Genomic DNA, 11,348 nt, shown 5'->3' with positions numbered 1-11,348 from the left:
CTCCTCAAAAAAGTACACAAACTGTGTTTACTAGCCACACAACATTGGTAGAGAGGGCAAAATACTATTACTTCTGCTTTATGGTTGGAGAGACAAATGAGATAATTAATTTGTATGAGTAGCACAGCGATCGAGTTCCTGAGAACAAGTCAGATCTCAGTGACTCTAACTCCAGGCTCTGTATCTCAAAGAATTGAAACCCAAAATGAGGGCTCCATTCTCTGCTGCCAACCTTTGCTATGGACCAGTGACACCTTCCCCTGCTTTAAAAGCTCGTGTACTTTCTCACAAGCTTGAGGTAGCAATCTTATCTCTTTCCAAGAAATAGCCTGACACAGAAATGCTTGCTATCTCTGCAACCTTTAAACTTCACATAAAGGAATCCAAAAGTAGTAAAAGCACAGGCTGTAGGACACCTGTAACTACTTGTAAGTTTAATTAACTTTATTTTTCTGGAAAAATTCATTGCCCTTCTGAACTCCTGCAAGTGTGCATTGCTAAGGAACTGTGACACAGGAAGAGGAGAGCAAGGAAGAGGAGAGCAAGAAGTAACAATGATGAAGATGCATCTTTTTGTTCAGCTCAGTGTAACCACTTGGTTCTCTTAACAAACTCCCTGTTGCAATGAAGGAGAAAAATGAAACTCACACTCAAAAGCATTCAAACCTTTAACAAGCTGGATCCACAGATTGACTTTAAATATTTAAATACTCTTGTGGGCACCAAAGCCCAAATCTTAGATCCTAAGAACCCCCCTCAAAATTTTCCACAGGTTCCTGGAGACCTACATTTCTGTCCATACTACATTTAAGCTTGCCCATGTTTTTGTAGTTTAGTGCCTATGTCAAGTCTAAGTAACAGAGTGGGTTTTTTCTCTTGGGGGAGGATGGGGTCAGACATATCATCTCCATAGGCCTTGTCAGTCTCCTGACCTGTGAATTTCCTGCAAGTAGTTTCTTTTTTGGGAATGAAGAATTGAATTACAGACAGCAACCAGTGTTTCTCAGAAGAGTCAGCTGAACCCTCAGTTTCATTTTGATGCTGTCAGCCCTGCTGTAAATTAATTGGGTGCAAAAGACAGTGCCTACACCAGCACTTTCCCACAAGGTGTCCATTAAAAAGAAGGGAAGTCAAGGACAATTCCCATAGCTCTCTACTGATTTTAAATGTCCTATAGTCAGACCAGGACAAGATTTTTCAGAAACACAGCTGGGAGGATATCTGAACCTAATGATCACTACTCAAACTGAGATCTTGTCACTGGTCTTGGAGTCCAACCATTCCTGGATTCTCAGCAGCCCAACATGTCAGGTCTTTCCAAGGTAACTTCAGGTCCTGTATCAACTATACCTATCACCACACACCTATTTAAAGCACGTACAACTTAAACCTACACACTAGGTGTAACTACAGACTTCTGAGCTCACTGGGAAATTCCAACATTATCTTCCTCTCTTCTATCTCACCAGAAGTAAGGGGACTATTTATTTTTATTTTTAGCTGCCAGGAAGAAATTTTGTCACCAACACATCTGGACTTTAGTGTTTGTGACTCAGCAGAATGACTGCATGAAGATCCTGGAAAAACAGATCTCCTGTGATATGACTTAACTTATTTCATTGCCCCCTTTTGATGGAAGGCTACTTCTGGTTTTTTTAGTGATGAGGCCAGTGGGCATCTTCTATTTCAGGAGGGAGGGGGGAAGGTTGGGGTTTACTTGTTGAAATTTTTGCTTCTAAACAAATGGACTTGCTATTTGAGAAGTGGCAACTGTCACCCCCCCAGTGCCACAGGGGAAAGACAAACACAAATGCATGACTTCATCATACCTGTCCCTACATTTCAGTTTAAAAATACATAGAAGTGCATGCTCCAACCCATGTAACAGTTCTGACAAAACAAACTATCCACACCTGCCGAGAAACGAAGTTTACACATGCAAATCAGCCATGACTCAAAATAACATGATACATAAGTTTTCTGGCCTGCACGTACCATGCAACATAGCTCTGTGACAGAATTCACACTCTAAAACACCAATAAATCCATGGGGTTTTCTCCAAGCTACTGATTCAGCCTTAGAAGAACATCTTGAATAACCTCCCTAGCGCTAAATTTCATGTTGACAGCTTTGTTACCCTTATATTGAACTAAACTGTGGCATACTGACAAACACTACTCCTCTTCCCTCAACAGTAACAAGGAGGACATAGCTTCTACAATTGAGATGTGAGGAATTTTCTGCAAATTGCAGGATATGAGATCTGGTGATTAGACTGGTGTAGTGTGGAAAGCTTAGTCTCTAATGCGAAACTTCCTCTTAACTCCTGCTACTGAATGTCAGCGGACAAATACGAAACCAACTGACCTGAGAGTTGATGATGAAGCCGAAACTCGCCCTCAGCCTCAGAGAGCTGTTGTGTAAGGCTGAACGCCTGGGCAGCAGGATGCTAGCAGGACGGTGCGTTCAGACTACACTTGTGAATCGGCTGTGCAATTCCCAAGCTTTCATCACGCAGCGGTGGTAGATAATCCCCATCACAAGTGGAAGGTCTTGATCTGGCACAGTCCTCTTCTCCCTAATAACTAGTGACAGGACAAGAGGGAACAGGTTCAAGATGCGCCAGGGGAGGTTCAGATCGGATAGGAAAAGCTTCTTCACCAAAAGAGTGGCCAGGCAGTGGAAGGGGTCGCACGGGGAGGTGGTGGAGTTTCTGGGGAGCATTTAAAAAATGGGTAGATGTGGCATTCCAAGACACGTTTTAGTTGACACGGTGGACTGATGATGGTTGGACTTGAGTCTTGAAGGTCTTTTCCAAGCCCAGTGATTCTGTGATCTGCGCTGACCCAGCTCGCTGAAACGTGAAGGACGCCCCTCATCTGGTAACCACCCCCACACGTTATTTAAGATGGGGGATTATCGTTGTATATAGGGGAGTTTTTTCAGCAGGAGGAGGAGCTAAAACAAAAGACATGAGGGACGAGAGGATTTGGGTTGCAAACCGGGAGAGCACGACGCGCAGCGTAACGCGGCACCCTCAGGCAGCTCCGAGAGGACCCACACAGGGCTCGTGTGGCTACCGCCCGGTGCGGGGCAACCGCAGCCTTCGCGGCAGCCGAAGGGCGCGGTCGCTTGATGTTTCGCGCCCGAGGGCCCCGGCCCGCTGCGCCAGGCCCGGCGGCAGGAAGCGCGGGAGCGGCGGGAAGGAGTAACGGCCTCCCGAAGGCGGCGGGAAAGCGAGGGCAGGCGGCCGCCCCGCGCGCCTCCTCAGCCACGGCGCTCGGCCCGGCCCCGCACCCCCTGCCCTCGGGGCACGGCGGGACACTGCTGCGGGGAGTATGGGGAAGGCAATGCCCGCCGACACCGACTCACCGCCACAACCCGCCCGCTGCCGCCGCTGGCGTTTGAACTACGTGCCGTTTGAAGGCGGGTTCCCCCGCCCTGCGCGGGGAGGAGCCAGGGGGGCTGCGAGGCGGTCGGTAGCCTCGGGGCTCCTCCTGCTTTACTCCATCCGCGCCGCAGCGAGCTGAGCCGAGAGGAAGGAAGGTCGGTCAGAGCGCAGCGCCGGCGGAGCGGGTAGGTGACAGCCGGTGGGGGACGGCGGCAGCGGCCGGGGGGTGCTGGGCTGCGGGCGTGGCGGCTGGGCCGAACAAAGCCGTGGGGGTGGGGTAAGGCCGGCTGGCACCCGGCTGGCACCACGCTGCGGCTCTCCGGCTCCGCGGGGCCTCGGTCAGGCGGGAGCAGCCGCCTACCTGTGCCTGTCCCGCAGGGAGCTGGATGAGGGGAGCGGGAGCCTCCCCGCACCTCGGCCGGGATGGGAGCCGCCGCTCTCCCGGGGCGGGCCCGCCTCAGAGCGCCGCCTTCCCGCTCCCCCGCCTGCCCGCGGGGCTCCTGCCACACGGCAGGGCTGCCGGAGGCAGCGGTCGGTCGGTTGTGAGGCCGGATGTGTGTGTCTCCCCCCTCAGCGCCTTTGCCTCCCGGGAGAGGCGAGAGGAGACCGGCCGCGGCGCCGTCCCAGCCCTCGCCGCTTTCCCCTCCCCGGAGGGAGGGCGCAGGGGCTCGGTTACTAGTTTCCCAGAAGCTCGGGGCAGAGAGTTGGCTCCTCTGAGGCCGTTTTTGTGAAGAACAACATAAACAAAAGAAGGGGGGAGGAAGGGGAGGAGCTTTAGGCTGCTCTCTGGCGTTCAGCTGATAACTGGCTGGAAACGTGGGGTCAAATTCTGCCCGTGGATCTACCAAAATAAAGCTTTGGAGGTAGCGGGTCGAACCTCATCTAGAAACCAGCTCTGCAGCCACCCGGCTGCTGACAAAGAGTGAGTGTGCCATAGCTGAGAGGCATCATCCCACGGTGAGGGTCACAGGGGCAGTAATGGCACGGACATTACCTCTGTTGGCCTGGCCCTGCCAGTGCAGGGGAAAGCATACCCGAGACCCTCACATTACGACTTACATTTACTTTACAGCGTGTAGGACATCCTGTCTGCTGTGTCCCATCCGTTCCCTGCTGGGTTGACAGGTAGCACTAGTGATCTCTAGTCTCCAGCTCCTAATTCTCTCCTTTAATTACCTGCTTCTCTTCAGTTGGTAGGTTTGAAAGGGCTGCACCACCTGCACTAAGGAGCCTGGCAAGGCTGTTACCCGTTGTGGTGGTGGTGTGATTAATAGGTGTAGGTAAATTGATAAGCAAGGGTCCCATCGACTCTCAGAATAATTCTAGGTCGTGCTGATTTTGCAGATTAATGCTGACTAGCCAAAAATCTGTTTGCATTTGGAGGGTCAGAGTACTGGCCCCAGCATCAGTGCGTTCCAACAACCACATCCGGACCAGTCATGATGTGAAGGGCTGTTGCTGTGTTGGAGTGATTCCATCAGTGACAGCAGTACCTAATAGGGTTATAATGCTCACAGAAAACATAGTGGTCTATTTCAAATGGGTTTAGGTTTTTCATGCAGTCACCTTCTATATTTAGCTTCCATTGTTGATTACATAAACATTAGTTATCATCTCTTAATTTGCCAATCTGCATTAGCATTGCAGTGTGCTGTGTATATGTCTATGCACATGAAGTGCCTTCTTGGAATGCTTGGCCTTTTCTCTTGCAGCCACGTGAGGTGGAAGCTTGCCCCTTTTTTAATCTTTTAGGGGACGTTTTACAATACTGGTTTCTGTTCTGGCTGTGTGTTTTAATACTGCTACAATCGTTGCTTTGTAGCAGCTGACATATATTGAACATGTGTGCGCTTGTCTCCTCTGGTTTGCATATTTCAAGATACAGCTGCTAACTACAGACAATTCAGTTACTTGCTTCCTTCCCTGACTGAGAAGCTTTGGTATTATTTTTATCACAATATTAACTTACCTTTTCTGGTTCCCTTTTCAAATAAATATTGCTTAAAAAGAAACTTGGTGGTTCTTATGGCAGTAGCAGTATATGATGATGTGAGTTTATTTTTTGTTAGATCCGGATAGAATAAGTAAATCCAGACTGGAATGTAATAAAAACATTGTTTTATGTATCATTTTCATATCAAAAGCATTGGAACCACATCTCTATATGGAAAAGGATATTTTTGCTTTTATTGCTACACAGAGTGACTGGTCGGTTTTGGTAGCTCTCTGAGCGTAGTTTTAGACCCTTTTGAATTTTGGTTTTTTGCTACTTAGTGCCCTTAAAGGTCACTGTAGCATCATCTTTATACTTGCTGTCTCTGTCTCCTATGCTTGGGGGTTTTTTAAACAAAGCTTTTTTTTTTTCAGATAAAGTATTGTAAAATAAACTTCCTAAAGCCTACAGAACATATTTTGCTGTCTTATAAAAAAGACTGTTGTTTATGTCAGCAATTTAGGGTTTTTTAAGTTTCCTTACAGTTGGAAGCACATCTTACCTAAACCTTCAGAGAAAATAGTATCAAGGAGCAGAGCAACAATTTTTTGATTGAATTCTTAGTGAGTTGTCCTGCCCCCCCATCCCGAGAGCATGAGATCATCCTCCACCGGGAAATGTGCATTCTGCTTGACAGAGCATGACATCATTGCATTACCTAAACCGAGATGAGGCAATTCTTAGTGGTCTGTTAGAGTCAGCACTGTCCTCCAGAGAGCGTTGCTGCTACCCTGACTGGTGTTGCTGAGCAGAAAACGTAGTGCTGACTAAAATGTGCATGAGTGCCTAGCAACAAAACAGATTATCTCTTTGTGGATGTCTTTTGTTCTTCAAAGGAGTGCAGGTGACTTGATGTGTTAAGGTGCTCAGAAGTTGATTAAAGGTGAGTTATGGATTGTATTCTGAAGATAAAGCATGTGTATTTTCAATACCTAATGTATTATATACCCAGTTTTTCTCCTCTTTCTCTAGCTTCTGTAAAGACTCTTAGACAAGCTCCAATCGTGGTGCAGTAGAATGCACTAAGATCTAATGCCTTATTAAGCAAATGAAACTCTAGGCTGTCAGGTGGGCTTGCAAGGGCTTTAGTGAGACATTTGTATGATACAGTACTACAAAACGTGTTTTACATTTTTCAGAAACAAAATACTGTACCTCGATATAATTGTAGGTTTTGCTGATCACTGCTTCAGAGTTCATTGTGTCTTTGGCATTGGATCAAGGTCAGCAGTTCCAGAGTTTTAAGGTTGCAGAAGTGTCAGGGAGATAAGCCTTAATTTATGGTCACTTACATGTTGATGATTTTATTGTGTGCAGCATGCTTTAACGTTTGTGTTACAGAAAGCATTAGTCGTACCAGACTGTTAGGTCTCCAGTTTGCCTGTGTAAGTCTGCTGCTGTTCACTAGTGCTATTCCCACCAGCTTGCTAAAACCAGTCCAGTATGGTTGGAGCACACCTGATGTGAACCCAAGATCCCCCCTAATGATTCCAAAGACTCACCTGTTGTCCATTATTGTTAGCTTTCCCTATACTTTAGCTCAGTCTTTCTCCAGGTAGTTACTGGTAGCCCACACTGGCTTATTTGATAGACAGGAGGTGCCCATGGCTCACATAGGCACATATTGACTCATTTACACCAGCTGGTTCGTGTCCTTGCAGCACTGGCACTGCAGATCTTCACAGTGCTGGATGGCTGGGATAGACACCTGGGCTTTTAGGAGAAGCTGAATTCCATGCTGATACAGCTGCAGTGCTCTGGGTACACCTGCTGACTAGTTTTGATAATGGACTTGGTATATGATACTGTGCTGGTATGGTTCTTCGTTGCTGTTGGCAAACAAAGAGCAAACAAGGAAGAAAGTCAACCTTTTCCCTCTCCTACTAGTCCCAGCCACAGTGAAGGGTTCAGCTTGGGCTTCTGCATGTAGTGCTTCTCCAGAAGAAGAGACAGCACGAGTTGCATCAGAGTTGTGCGACAGTCTGGTCGGATGTTTTCCAGCAAAATAAAGTTGTGCTCCAAAGTGCTAGGCTGGAAACAAAGCCAAGGGTGGATTTGGTAGGGAGAGGGTTGAAAGAGGCATAGGAACTCATGGAAACTGGGCTCTGCTAGAGCAGAGGAACTTGCAGCATTCCGGTCAATGAAAGCCATCCTTTCCGATGCCCAGGGATCAGAAGCCCTGTTGCAGCCGGGTGGACACGCCAGCTGTCACTCTGGACTAGACTTTGTTGTCAGTGCAAATGCTCCCTGCCCGATGATAAGGCACAGGTCTGGATCACTGGTGCCACAGGTCCTGGGTACTTGAATTATCCTTTGGCTGTGCTTGTCCCTTTTCACATAGGGAACTTTTCAGGACTTGGAAGTTGGGATGAATGAATCCAGATCGTGGTGCTGGGCAGGCAAATTCAGCATCATAGATGTAGTTCCTGCCCCATAATACTGCCTTTAAAGTGAATTTCTGAAATACAAAGCAGTGATTTTAGAAGTTTTATTTCTAAAATATCAAGCTTATTTGATCCTTTTGTAATTTGGCTTTCAGGAAATTCCCTGTGTGCTGCTAATTTACACGACATAGTTCTCAACCCTAGCATAATTTTGTGAACAAGAAGATTGTTTTTAACTACATCAGTGCTCCAGGATACAAACAGATTGTATTCAGAGTTACCTTGAAGATCTTTGGAAGTCACTAAAAATGTAAGTAAATATCTTTTAAGAAAGAGGTTTATATATAACCCACATTAGAGTTTCTGATGCATCAGCAATTGTTGCCACAGAAAATGTACGTTCACGCTGTAATAGCTTGAGTATAGATGTGAAGTAAAGAGACTTTATATCTTGCATCATCATGTTGTTATATTGTTTTCTACCATAGAACCTAAGCCTCAAATAAGAATCTTCAGCAAAACTTACTACTTGGTCTGTTTCTTTATACCTCTCTCTTTACCATAAATATACCACTAAGCAAATTTCTTTAAAGTTCTTGCCTTACAGTGCCTTGTGTGTTTCTTGAGGTCTAAGCATTTGTTTCACTTCTAAGTCTTACTTTGGCATATCTGGCAATTTAACTTTATGGTGCCTAATCCTCTTCTGAATCGTGAGTTAAAGGTAACTTGTGATAATGTGCATCATGAGTACACACAGAGTAATTTGGTGTGAGGTTTATTACTTTTAAATTGACTTTTGGCTTGCTATAGTTCATAAGTTCTTATCCTGTGTTCTGATCAAAAGCAAATAGCAGTCCACAGAATAGAGTTCATGTCATCAGCTATTCAAAGTTATATTGTGGGTTTATGTTATTTATATTTCAGTTGCCTTCACACACACACACACACACACACACACACACACACACACACACACACACACACACACACACACACACACACACACACACACACACCACTTGGGATTAGATGTGATGATTCATTTGAACTAGAATGCAAAGAAATCGCTCCTAACCCAAAATCTAATCTATGTCTTTGCTCGCATCTGACAACTTCAGATATGAGATATGTAGGGATTACTCAGAAATGCTAATTTTTGCCTGCTGATACTCCTAGGCTGAAGTTACTCTGTGTCAATATCCCCTTTTAACATTCCTATTTTCTCTATAATTCTAAAAAACTGTTCTCTAATTACGTAAGGCTTTAAGGAAACCTATAAGAAATTAAGCAATCTGAAGATACTGTGTCCTGTGAAAATTAACTGTCAGGTATTTCTATTTTCTTGTGTTTTCAAGCCAATAATTGAAAGCCATAATGGCAGACACAGGAGATGGACCATATTCAGGGGAAGACTTGACAGATGCAAAATCTATTCTTGGTTCCAAAGGGTAAGTGACCCCTTCAACTTAAGTCTTGAGGAATCTTGTGCTGTAACAGAAGGCAAAAGCCTTAAAAGAAATAATGCTAGAAGGAAAAATTTTCAATTATGGTAAATCAGAACAGTCATAAACAACTATTAGAGTTGTACTGTCTTTGTAAATACGGTCTCTGAGAAAACAGGCCATGTGTATGCACAAGGAACTAAAGGACACAGTGCAGTTAGGTTTGGCTTAACAGTGTTATCACGTGGTTAGCTGTTCTTGAAAAGAGACTGCTCTGTCTCACCCTGGACTATAAACATTCCCCCCTTTCCTTGAACTGCTAAAGCTCTCCTCAGCCTGTGGCAGACCTGCCCTAGGGTTATATGTGTGGAAGCTCAAGTGCAGTGGTAACTTAAGAGTGGTGGAAGGGAGGAAACGCAGGCATGTTCTTCCTGCTGACAGCCAGTTATGATGGTGTAGCCCTATCTTCAGGTTCTGATCTCTCTGGGAACTTGTTTCTGAAGCCATTCTGTTTAATATTTCAATGAAAACGAGATTTAAGAGCATTACAGGCTTTTTGTATGTAAATACAATATGATAGTGGGCTCCAGTCTTGAAATCACTTAACCCATGAGCAGAATTACAGCTGCATATAGATTCTTGCTTTTACTAGGCTTTGAATATTTATTTGTGAAAATTCAACAGTAATAAAACTTTTAGTTAGAATTCAGATTAAACACCTCAGAGCTTATCTTGCCTCCAGGTGCACAGTATTCAAAAGATGATAGTAAAAACACCCAGCTGATTTCTTGTTGATACAGTTGGTTTCCTTAAACTAATTTTTCTTGTTCTCCTGTGCAGACACGTTATCATTTCAGACACGGTTCTTCCTTGATTCTTTACATTTTAAGCTTGTTACAACTTGCACAGGAGATTACTACAAATGCAAATGACTCTTCACTTTTTAATTTAAATGATTTGTGTTTAAAGTTTGGCAAAATATTCACATACAAAAGTTTGATTTGGGAACATAACTATACAAAGCACTTTTATTTATTTCAACCTCTGGATAGGTACAGTCCACACTAGTCTTAAATTAGCTCTACCAACTGATTTCACAGACAGAACTTAGAATCATTGAACCATTCTGAGTGGTTTGGGTTGGAAGGGACCTTAAAGCCCATCTAGTTCCAGTCCGCCTGCTATGGACAGGGACACCCTCCATTAGACAGGTTGCCCAAAGCACCATCCAACCTGACCTTGAAGCCTGCCAAGGATTCAGGGGCAGCCACAGCTTCTCAGGGCAGCCTGATAAGGGTCTCACTACTCTAATTGTAAAAAAAAACCAAACCAAAACAAAAAAACCCCCAAAACTTTTAATATCTAATTTAAATTTACCTTCCTTTAGCTTAAAGCCATCACCCCTTGCCCTATCACTCCATGCTCTTGTAAACAGCCCCTTTCTGGCTCTCCTGTAGCCCCTTTCAGGTACTGGAAGGCTGCTCTAAGGTCTCCCAGAGCCTTCTTTTCTCCAGGCTGAACAAGCCCAAGTCTAGCAGCCTGTCTTTGTAGGAGAGGTGCTCTAGGCCCCTGCTCATCTTCATGGCCCTCCTATGACTCACTCCAGCAGATTCATGTCCTCCTTATTTTGAGGACCCCAGAGCTGGACACAGTACTCCAGGTGGGGTCTAATGAGAGCAGAATAGAGAAGAGCCCTCTCCCTTGACCTGGCTTTCTGGTCTGCAGGCACATGCTGACAGGTCATGTTGACCTCCTTGTCCACCAACACCGCTGAGTCCTTTTCCTCATGGCTGCTCTCGATCCATTCTCCACCCAGCCTGTAGTTGTGTTTGAGATTGTCCTGACCCACGTGCAGGCCCTTTCCCTTGTTGAACTTCCATGTGGCTCACCCTTGCCCACCTCTCAACCCTGTCAAGATCCCTCTGGATGACATCCCTTCCCTCCAGTGTGGTGGCTGCACCACACAGCTTGGTGTCGTCAGAAAGCTTCCTGAGGGAATTTCTGGGGAACAAGTAGCAAACCTTACCAGTTTCAGTGGCTTTGCTAAAAATCATCTTATTGTATTGTTATTTTGAAACTAGAGAAGAGACACATAAGTTAATACCTCAAGTTTGTCTGATTTCCATACAGAAAGAGC

This window comes from Gallinula chloropus, assembly GCF_964237585.1.
Source record: "Gallinula chloropus genome assembly, chromosome: 7".
Lineage (NCBI taxonomy): Eukaryota > Metazoa > Chordata > Aves > Gruiformes > Rallidae > Gallinula > Gallinula chloropus.
This window is presented reverse-complemented; position numbering follows the sequence as displayed.